The sequence below is a fragment of the Lissotriton helveticus genome, chromosome 4_1, assembly GCF_964261635.1.
Source record: "Lissotriton helveticus chromosome 4_1, aLisHel1.1, whole genome shotgun sequence".
In the NCBI taxonomy this organism is placed as follows: Eukaryota; Metazoa; Chordata; class Amphibia; order Caudata; family Salamandridae; genus Lissotriton; species Lissotriton helveticus.
This window is the reverse complement of record NC_136063.1, coordinates 1,752,847,158-1,752,864,927: the sequence shown is the minus strand read 5'-3', so window position 1 is coordinate 1,752,864,927 and position 17,770 is coordinate 1,752,847,158.

Genomic DNA, 17,770 nt, shown 5'->3' with positions numbered 1-17,770 from the left:
GGGCACATGCATTCCATGTGTCAATATTTTTGTGGTGTACCGTTGCCTCCAGCACCTGATGGACTCTCCCCCAAAAAGATTGGATTATGGAACAGTCCCAGAACATGTGTTTGAAGTTCGCCTCGGGGGTATGACATCTGGGTCAGGCGATATGTGGATCCGGGAACAAATGGCGAAGTCGATGCAGCACTAAATATGCACGTTGAAGGATATTGAATTGAATGTTTTTTAAAATGCGTTTTTCTAGAAACCTTTTTGGGTTATTCTAAAGCCTTTTCGAACTCCTTGTCGTTGAGTACTCTTCCTATCTCATCCTCCCATTTCTGACGTAGGGTGTGTAATGGGGATGTGATCAGTTCCTTTATCGCCCTGTAATGCCACGTGACTAAGTGTCTGCCCACCCCCATGTGCAGGCGTGTATATAAAACCAGATGTGTTGGAGGTTTACCCTCTGTAAGGTCCCAACATTGACGGGCGCTATCTACTAAACGCGAATGCACCAGGAATTGACCCCGAGGGAGATCGTAATTTTCCATCATTTGGGCATATGTTTTCAGTTGCCCATCTTCAAACAGGGATTCCATTTCTGTCACCTCGCATTCCGTCCACACCCGGAGGGCTTCTGCAGTATAATATTGCTCCTGGAGCGGAGAATAGAGAAGTCGCCCCTTTGACATGCGGTGTATGCGTATCATGCATTTACAGGCGATGGATACCTGTAGGGGGTGTGTACGCAAAGGCTTAGTGCCCGGCATCAACAATCTCCGGATAGCCGGGAGCGGTACCTTACCTTCATTAGTGTATGTTTCCTCCGCATGCCTGTCTGCTGTCCAATAAGACAACCATTGAAGCTGCGCTGCCAGGAAAAAGGCCTCAAAGGAGGGGGCCCCCAAACCCCCTTGCGTGGTGGGTAAGTAGAGGGTATGAAGGTCTACTCTATGCCTGTCGCCACCCCATATCAAAGTGGCAAGTAGTGTTTCCAATTCATAAAAAAAGAGCGGGCGGTATTACTGGGAGATTAGCGAAAGAGTACAACAGTCTAGGAACCATAATCATCTTCGCTAGGGCCACACGTCCTATGGGGGCAAAGGCTAAGGTCTTCCAAAAGGAAACTGCCGCTCGTAACCCAGCTAACGTTTTGCAGTGGTTTCCCTCGTACAGGTCCTCAGGTGAATTATATAATCTCACCCCTAGATATTGAGTTGCTGCTGCGCTCAATCCGATGATTTGGGGTCCTACCAGTATCTCCAACGGGGCCCGGTGGGGGCTCAGGGGAAAGACCGTTGATTTTTTCCAGTTGACCTTAAGTCCTGAGACTTCTGCAAAGCTTTCCCAGATCGGCGTTAGATCACTTGTGATATCCTTCACATATATCAGGAGGTTATCAGCATATAACAATATGATGTGTACTGTGTCTGCAAGTGGAATGCCCCCGGCCCCCCCCCCTTGTCTCAACCTAATGGCCAATGGTTCCACCGCCAGGGCCAAGAGGACGGGGGACAGGGGGAAACCCTGTCTCGTCCCAGGCTCCACCTAAATCGGATTTGAGAAGTACTTCCCTACACTCACCCTGGTGGTAAGGCTCCTGTAGAGAAGTTGCGTGTATGCAATTAGATTCGGGCCGGCACGCACTTTACGGAGAACTGGGAAGAGATATGGCTCGGCAGCCAATTTCCAATGTAGCTTTGTGGGCCCGCATTCTCCCTTATCTGCACTGGCTCAATCGTGGGAGCTTTCAGAGCCCGCCGGGAGCCGCCATTTTGCCAACGCAGCCCCAGCCCGGACGGAGCTCTTGGCACCCTCGCGTAGACCCCCGCGATCGTGCCCTTACGCCCGCCGGAAATCCCCACAGTCAGCTGATGCTTGGCGGCTGTTCCCGGCAGATAGGGATGTTATTTCAGCATATTTGGCAGGAAAATCACGGGCCGTGGAGCAGAGCTCTACAGAAGCACTGCCGCCATCTTGGCCTGCTTGGCCACGGCCCAGTCATTTTTCAGCATGTTAATGACTTTTTCTTCATTTATGTTCCCTGATTTTCAGAAAATTAGTTTGGGAATGTTTATAGTGGATTTTATTTTGGTGTTGTCTTAAATTTAACACACATTTGTCTAGGGAAGAGCTTATGGATTTAGGCCATAGCTACCATGGGTTTAGCTGTGTTTCTCTTTTAAGTATGTTTTTATCTACCACAAGGTAGGTTTATCGGTTTAGTGGGGTACCGCTTGCTAAATTAAACAAAATCAAAGTCTATCACCGATTCACATCTTTACACCTAATGTGGGCTTTCACTGCAACATTTACTTTTCTCACTGTATATTCTTACTTTAATATTGTGCAGCAAAAGTGAGTTTGCATCTAGCTGTGTAATGCATCTAAAGGTGAGTAACTATCACAAAAGTAATTCTCCTTGTGAGATATCAAACCAGAATCCTAATGTGCACTCTAATGTTTTACAGGTATATGTGATTTTTGCTCCTAAATGTGTATTTGCAGCTAGTAGAGTCTCCCTACTCAAGTTGATTTTGAAGCTTAATTTTATTTGTGCTTAAATGTAATTTCCCAACTAAGGGCCTAATTTCGATGTTGAGCGATCAACACCATTGCGGTCTTGTGACCGACCAATCTACTATAGGCGGTCCTGACACCGCAATTACAATGTGAGGGCACATGGTCCAGTCGTTTACTCCCATTTGTCTATGGGAGCTTGTGCTGCTGCTGTAAACAGGCCATGGCACAAGCTCCCTTAGACAAATAGGAGAATCTGTTCATCCCTGCACCGTGTGGCAGGCACCAAAGGGTACCTGACACACAGTGCAGGAATTAACAGGGAAGCACCATAGGTGCCTTCTTGCCCACCAACCGGAGGTCACAGGGTGAAGGGGGAGCTGTTAGGGGCCACCAATTTCACTTTCGGACAGGCTTTCCATGTCGGAAAGCCCGACATGGAAAACCTGTCAGAAACTGACATTGTAACCACTACCGCATAAACACTGTCCAAAGGGTTTATGGGCAGGGCTCCGACGGGATCCTTGAGCCAGTCGGAATCAACCCAGAACGACCTTCTGGTTTCACTTTCGACCGCCTGCATCCTAATGCGGCGCGCCAAACTGAAACTGCGATGAGACTCGGAATGCCGCATGACCTGTGGTCAGAGGCTTTTTTTTGCACCTATATATGATTTTAGCTCTAAGGGTAATACTTAGAGCTTCTTATTTTGTACAGTGATGTTTTTGCCATTAACATCCATCAGTTTTATAGCTAAATGTGAGTTGTGGTTTCAGATTAGTAGTTTCTACTAGATGCTGGTTTTGCCTCCTGTGTTTTCACAATCGTTTTGCTGTTACAACAAGAGTGATTTTAGATGGGAATGTTTGCTTCTTCCTAAAAATATATTCACACTCCTGATAATGTTGAAACAAGTGATATGTCTTAATTAAGGCCTCATTATGATGACTGTCAGAAAGCAATCCGACTGTTTCCTTGTCGGAATTGGTTTTGACCGACTCGTTTTCGGCGAGTCCAACTAACAGATTATTATGTTTCCTAACACCGTTCGGAAAGTCTCCCATTGTCTTCAATGGGTGCCTGTGCTCTGACCGACAACACTGACTCCCATTGAAAAAAGGGGTGGTTGCGGAAAACCTTGCATCCTGTTGCAAGCACACCATGGTGCCTGCCACAATGTGCATAGTTTGAAAGGGGGGGTCCTGTGGGTACCCACATGGGCCCCAACTGGAGGCCTCAGGGTGAAGAAGGGCCTGCTACTAGCACCCAAAGTCAGTTTCCGACAGCTGTTCCATGTCGGATAAACCGGTTTGGAAATGCTGCCAAATCTGACATCGTAATTCGTCGGTCGGAAGCGTGGTCCATAGAGCTGTACGATTCGGCTATGACCGACTCTGAGTCTCCGAATGACGGTCAGAACTGATTCGTAATGACCGAACAGTTACCTTTCCATCATAATTGGTCCTCCCAAAATGTTTCCGAGTCGGTTGAAAACATAGATTCTGTCACAGTTTATTAGATTCCGACTGCCATTCGCAGCCTTTCCGACTGAAATAGTAATGAGGCCCTGACGTGTGGTATTATCAGAAGGGCCTTGGTAACAATGTGCCAGGATTAGTAGTCAAAAGGCTACAATATGTGATTGCAGCTGTTATCCCTGGAGAGAACTCCTGAAAGTGGGGAATAGTCAAAGGGACCTGAATCTTTACCATAGGATTGTCAGCAAAGCTAGATCGTTGTCATAACCCTGCGCCAAAGTCTGAACATTAGCATCTGTGAAAACAGAAATTAGGAAAAATAATCAAGGGTAAAATGGATTTAGGAAGATAAAATACCAGTCATCACAACATTAGTGGTTGTAGTGATTCTGTTAAGATGTTATAATGTACAGGAAGCAAAGGAACATATTAGACCTCCCTACTGACATAAAGACCATAAAGTCAGACTCCATTTTGAGCAGGCCAAGACTTCATTTTCTGACTGATCATCGGTCTGTCTGTCTTAGACCTACATGCCATCCTTCCTTATCTTTTATAGAACATGTGAATGTGTCAAATCATCTACACAATGACATAGAGAAAATACCTAATGAGACATTAGTCTGGGACAAGTGCCTTGTTATCTGTATTTTAATGTCAGATAGTGGATACAATATAAACAATAATTCTGAATTTACATATTTGTACCATACTGGTTTATACTAGTGTGTACAGGTTATGGTAGGAATTTAATTGCAATTCCACTCAAATTTCCTATGTAAGATGCGACCGCTGGTCAATAGTATAAAAGGATCCTCAAGTGGCCAATTAGTTGAAGAAGTCCTTTACCCCAATGTTTCACACAAGACACTGCCAAAGACCCTGATAGAGACTTCCAGATTACGATACTGCCACAGCATCCATTTCTGCACTGAGGACTGGCACCAAGCCAAGTCTGAGAGGAGAGAATGAGACCAGATGATGTGTTGTTTCGTTTTGAGGGAACTCTATCTCCCAGATACAGACAATTACAGCTTCTTGATGTAAACAGGTATGCAGTGTGCTGAATTCTCAAAACAACTCATGGTTATTCTGAGTTAAGCTGCTCCATGCTCTCACAGTATAGCTAATAAAAGTAGCCTTTAGGGTTCTGGGTTGCAAAATGTCATTGCGTCTATGTGAGGAATGTTCTTATGTTTCTCCTTGTTAGTAACATGTATCAGTGTTGTTTTGGAAATATTCAGTGTGGTTATTTTACATGAGCCTGGCAAGATAACAATTTTTTTTAAATAAAAGCTTTCTAAGCATGAAGTGCCTTTCTCTTAGTGCATTACTTGTGTGATAGTATAAAGAACAACATTGAATTTGACTTTACACTGTGCCGCTGATCCTTTTTCTAAGGGACTATAAGTAACCCAGAAAGCTCAGACACCACATAAACTATGTATTGAGTGGGGCTGTGTGTGGCTAGGACAACCTGTACTTTCACAGTCAAGCATTGGTGCACAAACTAAATTCAGAAGTCTGTGGTTGGGAAAGTCAAACCTTTTAGAACTAAACCAAAACCTTACTTTATGCAGCACTATCTACCCCTTATTCTTTGTCTTTCTGAGTAGACTATGCACTGAAGTACGATATTCTGATTTCCTATATTTTTCAATATAACTGTGTCTTTGTTAATGAGTTTACTTACCAAAGAAGCACTGTATCAAGTAATCATATTTAGGCCCTAGTGAAGTGGTACTACATATCCTGAGCACCTGTAAATTATTATACTACTAGTAGTCCTGCAGCACTCATTGAGCCACTAACTTAAGTCACATTTGTAAGCCTGTCTTAGGCTTGCTATTGCAACCTCTGTGCTGTTTAAAACTGCCACTTTTACCTAGCAAAATGAACCTTTTGCCAGGCCTATACCTTTTTTTAAATACATGTAAACCACCCCATGTGAAGGCCTCCAACAGCCCAAGGGGCAGGCTGCATTTCATTTAAAAAAGCTGGACATGTAATTTTAAGATTTACATTAAAACCCCTCAAATTAATTTTCACTACTGCAATGCCCAGCTCTCCCATAGAATAACATTGGCTTACCTTATTGCATTTAGTAAGTGATAACTTTTGGTTGGGAACAGGTAGGATGGCATATTTGGAGTCTGAGGAATTGTGATATAAAACCCTCTTTTGTGGTAAGGCTAGATTTTCAGATCACATTCTGAAAATTCTAATTTTATAAAGTTGGCTTTTTCTTGTCCGAACCATTTGATGCCCGCAGGCTGTTCCTGGGTCACATGACTAGGTGTAGTTGACAGTTGGTTTTTGTGTACTTCTCCAAGACAGTATCAGAATAGAGGGTCTGGGTTTTGGCAAAATGGGCCATCCTAATCTAATGGGGGGCAGAGGGGTAACCTACAACACTTCAATGGCGTTGGGGCAGCTCGCACAGAAAGGACTTCACACTAGCCTATTTCCCAGATCGCCTGGGAACAAGGCAGAAAAGCAGAAATCTCCAGGTAACTCTATAGGGAGAATACTCCAGAACCTGCTCCCAAGTCTGGAACCATCTGCTGCACCGGGCCTGCAATTGGACCTTCCTGAGCCCTGCTGGCATCTGCTGGATTGAGCTCCTTATCCACAAATACAGCCTCCCCAGATTCAGGGCTCTTGGCTGGCATCAGAGAGAGCTCCTCCTTGCCTAGCTGAAAGTTTCAACAAATCCAGAAAGAAGCCCCACAAAACCCCGCAGCACAGCTACATACTTCATCACAAGTGATGTCAGGAGATTCAATTTCTGCAAAGCCTTGCCACACAGCTGATAGCCTTTTACACATCGACACTGAGAGACACAAAGCCCCACAAAGCCACACAGCGCAGCTGCCAGTCACATTGAAACTGATGCAGTGCATCACAGATTAACGCAAGCCATGCAAAGCATTGTAGCTTCATCATATCCGACACAAGACAATGTGAAGTCTTGCTAAACAGCACTGTGCAGACCATGCACCAAGGACATAAGGTACAATCCTCAACAGCACAACATAGTTTCGGGGCTCCTTTGCCCCAAACAACCGTGGCGACAGCCTCTTCTTAAAGTGCATTTGCATTCTGTTATTTTTTCTCATGTTACTTTTTCTTCTTTTTAGCTGCCTTCCGTTTTACAAATATTCCATTGTCAATTATTTCCACTTTTTTTTATCCATCTCGACATCATGCAAGGTAAAGTGTCACATTTTCATAGTTTCTCATATTCAAGCGGGCTCTTCACGCCCCTCTTCATGAATACGTACAAAAGACACCATCCTTCTCTTTTGTCAATAGCAGTTTATTATTGGCCCAATGCATTTCGGACCCCCACGGGTCCTTCGTCAGGAGAACCTAAAAATAACATAAAAAACATCTTATGTAAATACTTCGCTTGACATTTACTCACTGTTAAAACAAGAACTTGTAATGTGTATATTTACTCATAGCTAACATTCATCTCAGGCTCAATAGTGATCGCTCTAAGGCAATCACGTTCCCATAACCATTACTAACCCAGACCCCCCCTTGCCTTCCTTCTCTCACCCCTGCACGTCTCCAACTCCCTCTTCACCCTCCTCCCCTCTTCTAACTACGTTACACTTTCTCTTCAAACATTTTCTAGGAACTGGCGATCCCTTCTCAACTATAAGTACGCTTCTAAATCTCCCATTTTTCATCCGTGCGTACCTGCTACCACGTTGACATCCTCCCATCTCTGATCTTTCAGCAAGATCTGCTCCGTCCCGTGACCACTCCCTTTCCTTTTTGCCAGCCTTTCCCACCTTTTTTCTTGTATCCTCCCACTCTCTCCAATGGATTAATCACACCTGGGCCTACCAAACATCACCAAAAGCACTACTGTTCCCAGAATCCTCTTCTCTACTCTAAATGATTTGGTAAGTAATGTCCTGAGCATGCTACGGTCTGATGGCGGTATATCTCCACCTCATGTCACATTTCAAGCATATTCATTTACAACATATTTTTTAATGTTACTAAACTGTATCCAAAATAGTTCCCATATGTTTTTTTGACGTCCATCTAAAAAAATAATAAACACGCTGCACGGACAAAAATGTATCCTTCCTTGCATGAAAAAACGTCCAGATTTACGAAAAAAGTTCTTCAAATATATTAACTCCTGGGTGCCTACCCAATTGGGCTTTGGGGTACAAATTAAAATGTTCATGGGTAGCACTCCGATTTTTTAACTCACATTTCTTCACAATTTCAACCTTCTAACTTAAACGGGTGGCGTGCTCACGTTAGCGCGCTAAGCCCAAACAGCACGTGCTTAAACTAAACAACACAACATAGTTTCGGGGCTCCTTTGCCCCAAACAACCGTGGCGACAGCCTCTTCTTAAAGTGCATTTGCATTCTGTTATTTTTTCTCATGTTACTTTTTCTCCTTTTTAGCTTCCTTCCGTTTTACAAATATTCCATTGTCAATTATTTCCGCTTTTTTTATCCATCTCGACATCATGCAAGGTAAAGTGTCACATTTTCATAGTTTCTCATATTCAAGCGGGCTCTTCACGCCCCTCTTCATGAATATGTACAAAAGACACCATCCTTCTCTTTTGTCAATAGCAGTTTATTATTGGCCCAATGCATTTCGGACCCCCACGGGTCCTTCGTCAGGGGAAACTAAAAATAACATAAAAAACATCTTATGTAAATACTTCGCTTGACATTTACTCACTGTTAAAACAAGAACTTGTAATGTGTATATTTACTCATAGCTAACATTCATCTCAGGCTCAATAGTGATCGCTCTAAGGCAATCACGTTCTCATAACCATTACTAACCCAGACCCCCCCTTGCCTTCCTTCTCTCACCCCTGCATGTCTCCAATCCCTCTTCACCCTCCTCCCCTCTTCTAACTACATTACACTTTCTCTTCAAACATTTTCTAGGAACTGGCGATCCCTTCTCAACTATAAGTACGCTTCTAAATCTCCCATTTTTCATCCGTGCGTACCTGCTACCACGTTGACATCCTCCCATCTCTGATCTTTCAGCAAGATCTGCTCCGTCCCGTGACCACTCCCTTTCCTTTTTTCCAGCCTTTCCCACCTTTTTTCTTGTATCCTCCCACTCTCTCCAATGGATTAATCACACCTGGGCCTACCAAACATCACCAAAAGCACTACTGTTCCCAGAATCCTCTTCTCTACTCTAAATGATTTGGTAAGTAATGTCCTGAGCATGCTACGGTCTGATGGCGGTATATCTCCACCTCATGTCACATTTCAAGCATATTCATTTACAACATATTTTTTAATGTTACTAAACTGTATCCAAAATAGTTCCCATATGTTTTTTTGACGTCCATCTAAAAAAATTATAAACACGCTGCACGGACAAAAATGTATCCTTCCTTGCATGAAAAAACGTCCAGATTTACGAAAAAAGTTCTTCAAATATATTAACTCCTGGGTGCCTACCCAATTGGGCTTTGGGGTACAAATTAAAATGTTCATGGGTAGCACTCCGATTTTTTAACTCACATTTCTTCACAATCTCAACCTTCTAACTTAAACGGGTGGCGTGCTCACGTTAGCGCGCTAAGCCCAAACAGCACGTGCTTAAACTAAACAACACAACATAATTTCGGGGCTCCTTTGCCCCAAACAACCGTGGCGACAGCCTCTTCTAAAGTGCATTTGCATTCTGTTATTTTTTCTCATGTTACTTTTTCTCCTTTTTAGCTTCCTTCCGTTTTACAAATATTCCATTGTCAATTATTTCCGCTTTTTTTATCCATCTCAACATCATGCAAGGTAAAGTGTCACATTTTCATAGTTTCTCATATTCAAGCGGGCTCTTCACGTCCCTCTTCATGAATACGTACAAAAGACACCATCCTTCTCTTTTGTCAATAGCAGTTTATTATTGGCCCAATGCATTTTGGACCCCCACGGGTCCTTCGTCAGGGGAAACTAAAAATAACATAAAAAACATCTTATGTAAATACTTCGCTTGACATTTACTCACTGTTAAAACAAGAACTTGTAATGTGTATATTTACTCATAGCTAACATTCATCTCAGGCTCAATAGTGATCGCTCTAAGGCAATCACGTTCTCATAACCATTACTAACCCAGACCCCCCTTTGCCTTCCTTCTCTCACCCCTGCATGTCTCCAACTCCCTCTTCACCCTCCTCCCCTCTTCTAGCTAACGTAAGCACGCCACCCGTTTAAGTTAGAAGGTTGAAATTGTGAAGAAATGTGAGTTAAAAAATCGGAGTGCTACCCATGAACATTTTAACAATCCTCAACAGACCAATCTTGGGGCTGTGCCCTGCCTGTGCTCCCTCACAATTGGCTGCAGTTGTGGCTTTGGTCTGGTCCAGTGCGACCAGATACCCTCAGTTAGCTTTTTTTGTCTTATCTAAATCTTCAAATCTGCATTTCTCCAGTACTACTGATAGCATTTTTGTTGGTTTGTCACCATCTTTTAATAATGTTACCCTATTGTTCTAAATTTTGTGGGACTTTTCTTTGCTATGTTTTTACTTTATTAGTATTTGTGTGCTGGATAAATACTTTACATAATGCCTCTACATTAAGCCTGACTGCTTTTGGGTCAGGCTTCCAGAGGTTTAAACATAGGTTAGGTTGTGAATGGTGCTTGAGAAGGGGTTACACCCCCCTCAACCAACAAGCCAGTATCTCAGAGACTTCCAGACTTCAGAAGAACCAGGAAAACGATCTCACTCTATCTACTATAAACCCATGGTTTGACCTCTCTGAGCTTCTCAGCAGCTGCAAGTCTTATTCAGTGGAACCTCGATGAAAAAATGAAACTCAACAGTCTTGCCCCACTGAAAGATTTGAGTTCCGAAAAAGAGCTTAGGTTCTTCCATCGAACTTTAGATATACATATATAAAAAATATTTATTTTTTAGAAAGACACACATTCACTGGATGATGTAATCAGTGATGTCATGAGTGACGTCATTTGAGATGTCATGAGTGATGTCATGAGCGATGTCACTGACCATGTCATGAGTGATGTAATATGTGACGTCACCAGCAGTGCATTGCGGGCACGCGAGTTATAGTTAGCTGAACTAACTATAACAGGGGAATTTCAATGGTTTTGTATGAGTGAAATGTCCAGCTAACTATAACTTGTGTGAAACCTATGTTTTTTTTCAGTGAATTTCTAAGGTTTTTTAAATGCTAATTTCTAACTATAACGTGGCTGAAACCTATGTTTTTTTCAGTGAATTTCAAAGGTTTCATAAATGATAATTTTTAAATGTATTAATTGTTATTTTTTTATACTAATTTACTACATTGTTTTAAAGTATTTATTTTTAGATATTTTATTTTTTAAATTACATTACATATTTTTTATTTAAATTGAAAAAAAATGTTTTTAAAAATATTAAAATGGTAATTTTTATTTTATACTTTTTTAATTTATATACATTTTATATAGAAGGCAATGATATCCTATGAAAGGAAATTCAAGTTACTGGTAAGTACAGTTACATTTACTTTTCAGGAACAGTAGTGAGCTGAAAGATGCAGCACTGAGGTCTCTCCAGATAACAGGTGAATAAATCGGACTTCGTAGTTCGGCTGATTTTAGAGGAATTTTTTTAAGTTCCAAAACTCCACACTTATGGAAGGAAATTCAAGTTACTGTAACTACGATTAGAATTACTTTTCAAGATCAGTAGTGGGCTGAAAGATGCAGCACTGAGGTCTCTCCTGATAACAGGTGAGTAAATCCGAATTAGTTGTTCGGATGATTTTTGAGGAATTTTTTAAACTTCCAAAACTCCACACTTAAAGGAATTTCCAAGTGAAACCAGTCAATGTTAGCCTATGGAAGGAAATTCAAGTTACTGTAACTACGATTAGAATTACTTTTCAAGATCAGTAGTGGGCTGAAAGATGCAGCACTGAGGTCTCTCCTGATAACAGGTGAGTAAATCGGAATTCGTTGTTCGGATGATTTTTGAGGAATTTTTTAAACTTCCAAAACTCCACACTTAAAGGAATTTCCAAGTGAAACCAGTCAATGTTAGCCTATGGAAGGAAATTCAAGTTACTGTAACTACGATTAGAATTACTTTTCAGGATCAGTAGTGGGCTGAAAGATGCATCACTGAGGTCTCTCCTGATAACAGGTGAGTAAATCGGAATTCGTAGTTCGGCTGATTTTTGAGGAATTTTTTAAACTTCCAAAACTCCATACTTAAAAGAATTTCCAAGTGAAACCAGTCAATGTTAGCCTATGGAAGGAAAATCAAGTTACTGTAAGTATGGTTAGAATTATTTTTCAGTATCAGTAGTGGGCTGAAAGATGCAGCACTGATGTCTCTCCTGATAACAGGAGAGTAAATTGGAATTCGAAGTTCCGCTGATTTTAGAGGAATATTAGGCTCAATAGTGAAGGAAGGGGGCGGGGTCTGAGGTGACATGTGTGCAAATACGCCCTGAGGCACGTTTTAGGTTGGGGAATTAATTCCTCTTCAATCCTGAGGTCCCCTGTGAGCAAACAAGCCCACCAAGTACCTCCAGTATGCGCCAGGGAGCTCCGTTGCAGAGAGGTGTTCAGAGGGCACACCCCCATTTTACAAAACTCTGCAATGCAGCTCCGTGGTGCTTACTGGAGGTACATGTTGGACTAGGTGGCCCCTAGGGGACCTCTGGATTGAAGAAGAATTAATTCCCCAACTTAAAACAAGCCACAGGGCATGTTTGCACACATATCACCTCAAGCCCCGCCCCCTACCTTCACCACTGTGCAAACGCGCCCCGTAGCGTGATCTGAGTTGGGGGATTACATCCCCTTGCATACTGGGGGTCCCTGGGGGCCAACTGGCCCACCAGGAACTTCCAGTATGCGCCTGGGGGGCTGCAGTGCAGTGAGGTGTAAAAAGGGGTGTGGCCTAATTACACCTCTCTGCAATGCAGCCCCCTGGTGCGTTTGCAGAGGGGAAAGTAATTCCCCTTGCATACTGGGGTCCTTGGTGGCCAACTAGCCCATTAGGAACCTCCAGTATGCGCCAGGGGGCTGAGTTGCAGAGAGGTGTAATGAGGCCCCACCCCTTTTTACACCTCTCTGCAACGCAGGCCCCTGGCGCATTGCAGAGGAGGAACTAATTCCCCTTGCAAACTGGTGGTCCCTGGGGGCCAACTAGCCCACCAGGAATCTCCAGTATGCACCAGGGGGCTGCGTTGCAGAGAGGTGTAATGAGGCCACGCCCCTTGTTACACCACCCTGCAGGGCAGCCCCCTGGCTCGTTTGCAGAGGGGGAACTAATTCCCCTTGAATACTGGGGGTCCCCGGGGGCCAACTAGCCCACCAGGAACCTCCAGTATGTGCCAGGAGGCTGCATTGCAGAGAGGTGTAAAAAGGGGAGTGGCCTCTTTACACGTCCCTGCAAGGCATTCCCCTGGCACGTTTGCAGAGGGGGAATTAATTCCCCTTGAATACTGGGGGTCCCTGGGGGCCATCTACCCACCAAGAACTTCCAGTATGCGCCAGGGTGCTGCATTGCAGAGAGGTGTAATGAGGCCATGCCCCTTTTTACAACACTTTTTAATCTCACATATCACATAAATTAGGTTCCACTATTTCGAGACTTCACAGGGCGCTAGTATAGTTAAAGGCAAGGGGTGACCCAACGTAAGATTAACAGCATTTACATTGATAGATCAAAGGGAAAAGCAAAACACAAATTGAGTACCCACTAGAGGGTTGAATGGTCAGAATAATTGAAACTACAGGTTATATGTAAGCCCACTGGAGGGCGTAATTTTGGCAAGTAAAAATCTGTCCAATGGAGATAGGCATACGATAATGTAACCTGCAGTTCCTAAACGTGTAACTCACATGATAAATTGTAAATGAGTCCCGCTACTAAGAATTGTCTTATATTGCACTACATACCCAATATTACACTATGACAGGAACATGAATTTTGCACTTTAGATGAAATGACAGAAAAAACTACATGCTTCAAAATGCCCTGTGTCAGGAACAGGAAATTATGTCACTTTGTATTTTGCACTTTATTTAAATCACCCAAAAAAAACTAGTTGTGGTTCGCTAACAGTCCTGTGAGCAAGGTCTCTGTAGAGACTGAAACGCGTAAGGAAGATGCTGCTGGCTTGCTGTTATTAAATAATCAACTACAGACATTGGCTGGATATCATTTGTGTGAGCCTGGGAGTGCACGAAGAAAACTGCCCTGCGGGGAAAACCCATAACGAAATATACATATATATATATATATATATACACGCCTTATATAGTTAGGAATTAGCATTTAAAAAACCTTTGAAATTCACTCAAAAAACCATAGGTTTCAGGCCTTATATAGTTAGGAATTAGCATTTAAAAATCCTTTGAAATTCACTCAAAAAACTATAAGTTTTAGGGGGGTTATAGTTAGCTGGACATATAACTCATACAAAACCATTGAAATTGCTCCTATATAGTTAGTTGTACTAACTATATTTCGAGCACCCGCAATCCACTGCTGATGATGTCACATATTACATCATTCATGACATGGTCAGTGACATCCCTGATGACATCTCAAATGACATCACTGATGACATCATCCAGTGAATGTGGTTTGCTTTTTAATTAAATATGCATTATATATATATATATAGCAATTTGCATTGAAGAATGAGTGGAGATATAAAAATAAATAAATATTTGGATGGAGGATTTAGTAGCAGTGTAATTGACTGTTTACTTTAACAATTTATAGTGTCTCACTAAATATAATGGATAGTGACTAAACTGTGTGAATATCGGTATCACTTTGCCAGTTGTTGTGTAAAGTGGTTCTCCAGCTGGTTACTAGCTATGTGAAAGTCTATATCAGTTATTGATTAGTTAATTGAGTATTTGAATGGGAGTGTGAATGTGTGTGTGGTTCGGTGGGGGGTGTGTGACTGCCCAAAGATGTGTGAATAGTTGATTCAGTAGATATATGAAATTAAAACTACATGTTCTAACAGTTGTTTGGGTGAGTGAATATCTTTATGGGTGTAGTGATGAGCAAATATATTTGTCAATGGTACATGTCCAACAAACTACAAAAATAAAAGGCAGTGCATGTTTCAGTTCTTGTATATAAATAAGTATGCATAAGACTCAATGATTGTGTGAGTGACTATATGGATAACTGTATACTTGTAATAATGATTTTATAATACACTAAGTATGACTTACTATCTGAATGAATAGATGAACTGGTGTTTGTATAACTGTGTAGCTAAGTAAGGATGTAAGTATGATCCTTTGTTTACATAAGTGAGTACCATAACTTCATATGTGAATAGGTTGTGTGCTGGTGTGTAATGTCGATATAGGTGTATAAGTATTTTTGATAGTGTTCTATTGTTCATTGACAGCATGTATGAGTGAATCTACATATAAGTGATTAGAAGTGTGTATACATCTAGGAATCTCTTAGTGGGTTTTTTGATACTTGTATTGCTGTGTCAATGGATTCAAATATGATACTCTGTATTTTACAAAGAGTGATGAAAGATTTTACTAGTGTATGAAAAGGTGTATGTGATTGTCACGTGGATGATGTAATCAGTGACGTCATCAGTGATGTAATTTGAGATGCCATCAGTGATGTCACTGACCATGTCATGAATGATGTAATATGTGACATCATCAGCAGGGGATTGCGGGTGCGCGAAATATAGTTAGTACAACTAACTATATAGGAGCAATTTCAATGGTTTTGTATGAGTGAAATGTCCAGCTAACTATAACCCCCCTAAAACCTATAGTTTTTTGAGTGAATTTCAAAGGTTTTTTAAATGCTAATTCCTAACTATATAAGACCTGAAACCTATGGTTTTTTCAGTGAATTTCAAAGGTTTTTTACATGCTAATTCCTAGCTATATAAGACCTGAAACCTATGGTTTTTTTAGTGAATTTGCAAGGTTTTTAAATGCTAATTCCTAACTATATAAGGCCTGAAACCTATGGTTTTTCCAGTGAATTTCAAAGGTTTTTTAAATGCTTATTCCTAACTATATAAGGCCTGAAACCTATGGTTTTTTCATTAAATTTCAATGTTTTTTTAAATGCTAATTCCTAACTATATCAGGCCTGAAACCTATGGTTTTTTCATTGAATTTGCAAGGTTTTTTAAATGCTAATTCCTAACTATAACGTGTGTGAAACCTATGGTTTTTTCAGTGAATTTGCAAGGTTTTTTAAATGCTAATTCCTAACTATAACGTGTGTGTAACCTATGGTTTTTTCAGTGAATTTCAAAGGTTTTTTCAAAGCTAATTCCTAACTATAACGTTTGTCAAACCTATGGTTTTTTCAGTTAATTTTTAAAGATTTTTTTAAATGCTAATCCCTAAATATAATGTGTGTGAAATCTATGGTTTTTACATGATTATAAATACAACAGCTAAACAGTCAAAGTCGTTTTTTTTTATTTTTTGACGTGCGCGCAACATGCGCACACCTTGAATTTTTTTATTTTATTTTTTATTTTTTTTAGCTCTTCGTGATCCTTCATGGACCCCTTGAGAAGGGCTAAGGGGTCAGGAAGTCTCTACCCTGCGCCCTTTTCATGTTTTCCACTTTTGTTTTTCACTCTCTTCTGCCTCGGAGGTGAGAGCACCGTGCGCGCACCTTGCGATTTTTAAACAAAATAATGGTTTTTTGCTCTTTGGGGTCCTTCATGGACCCCCTGAGAAAGGCTAAGCGGTCAGGAAGTCTCTACCCTGCCCCATTCCCATGTTTTAAACTTTTGTTTTTCACTCTCTTCTGCCTCAGGGGTGCGAGCACCGGTTGTATGACGGTCCATCGGCCTCAATGTCATCGCGGTAGTTCTCATTGCGGCAATTACATCGCAAATGCAGTCACACCGGCCATTTTCTCATCGCACGTTGTTGCGGCGCAAATGTGGCCATGTAATTGGATCGCGTTTCACATCGGCGACTTTATATCGCGCAACATGACAACACGATCCCGATGCGAAGGGTGTTTCCCATGCTGAACATGGGCTCGGTTTCCAAGCACTGACAAGGCAGGCTTGTGGCAAGGATGGTGAGAAAGGCAGAGAGCTTTTCACCTACACTGATTCTGGGTTTAGCCTCTGACCCGGAAGTTCTTGTTTGAGATTCCCCTCCCCATTTCTCTGTAGATTTATGGCATATTGACATGTGGCAAGCAGGCTTAAGAGCTCCAAACCGCTGAGCTCTTTTCCCCAGGACCCTCCAGAAATGAGGGCACTTTAGGAAAGGTTAACCGATGGGGACCCATGATTTTGCATGGGCCTCTCGGAATATACTTAACTCTTAAAAAGCTACTCTTTCCATGTCAGGGGTCAGGTGTCCTGCCAATCCTCAAATCCCTGAGTTATTTTACAGTCGATATCCCGCAAATGCAGCTAATTTGCCTGAGGCGATGCTCTCGGGAAAAGCTATTCGTAAAGGCAAAATGCAGTTGGCACGTTAACATATGTTGTTCAAAATGACAAGAGGAACGCAGCACACTTCGAAGCAACATGCTGTTTCAGAATCATTTCCAAATCAGCAATTTATTTCACTCGCAGGTTGCTGCTTTTCCTACGCAGTTTCCAGAACAATTATGCAACGTTGACTTTACCGCCCACCCCACCCCACCCTGCCCCCCGCCCCACTGCTCTTATCTGTGCCAGCTGCACCTGTAGTATTCCCCCCACCTCCTGCTTGGGGTGACTGATGCCCTCTGCCTCTGTAGCTCTGCTGGTGAG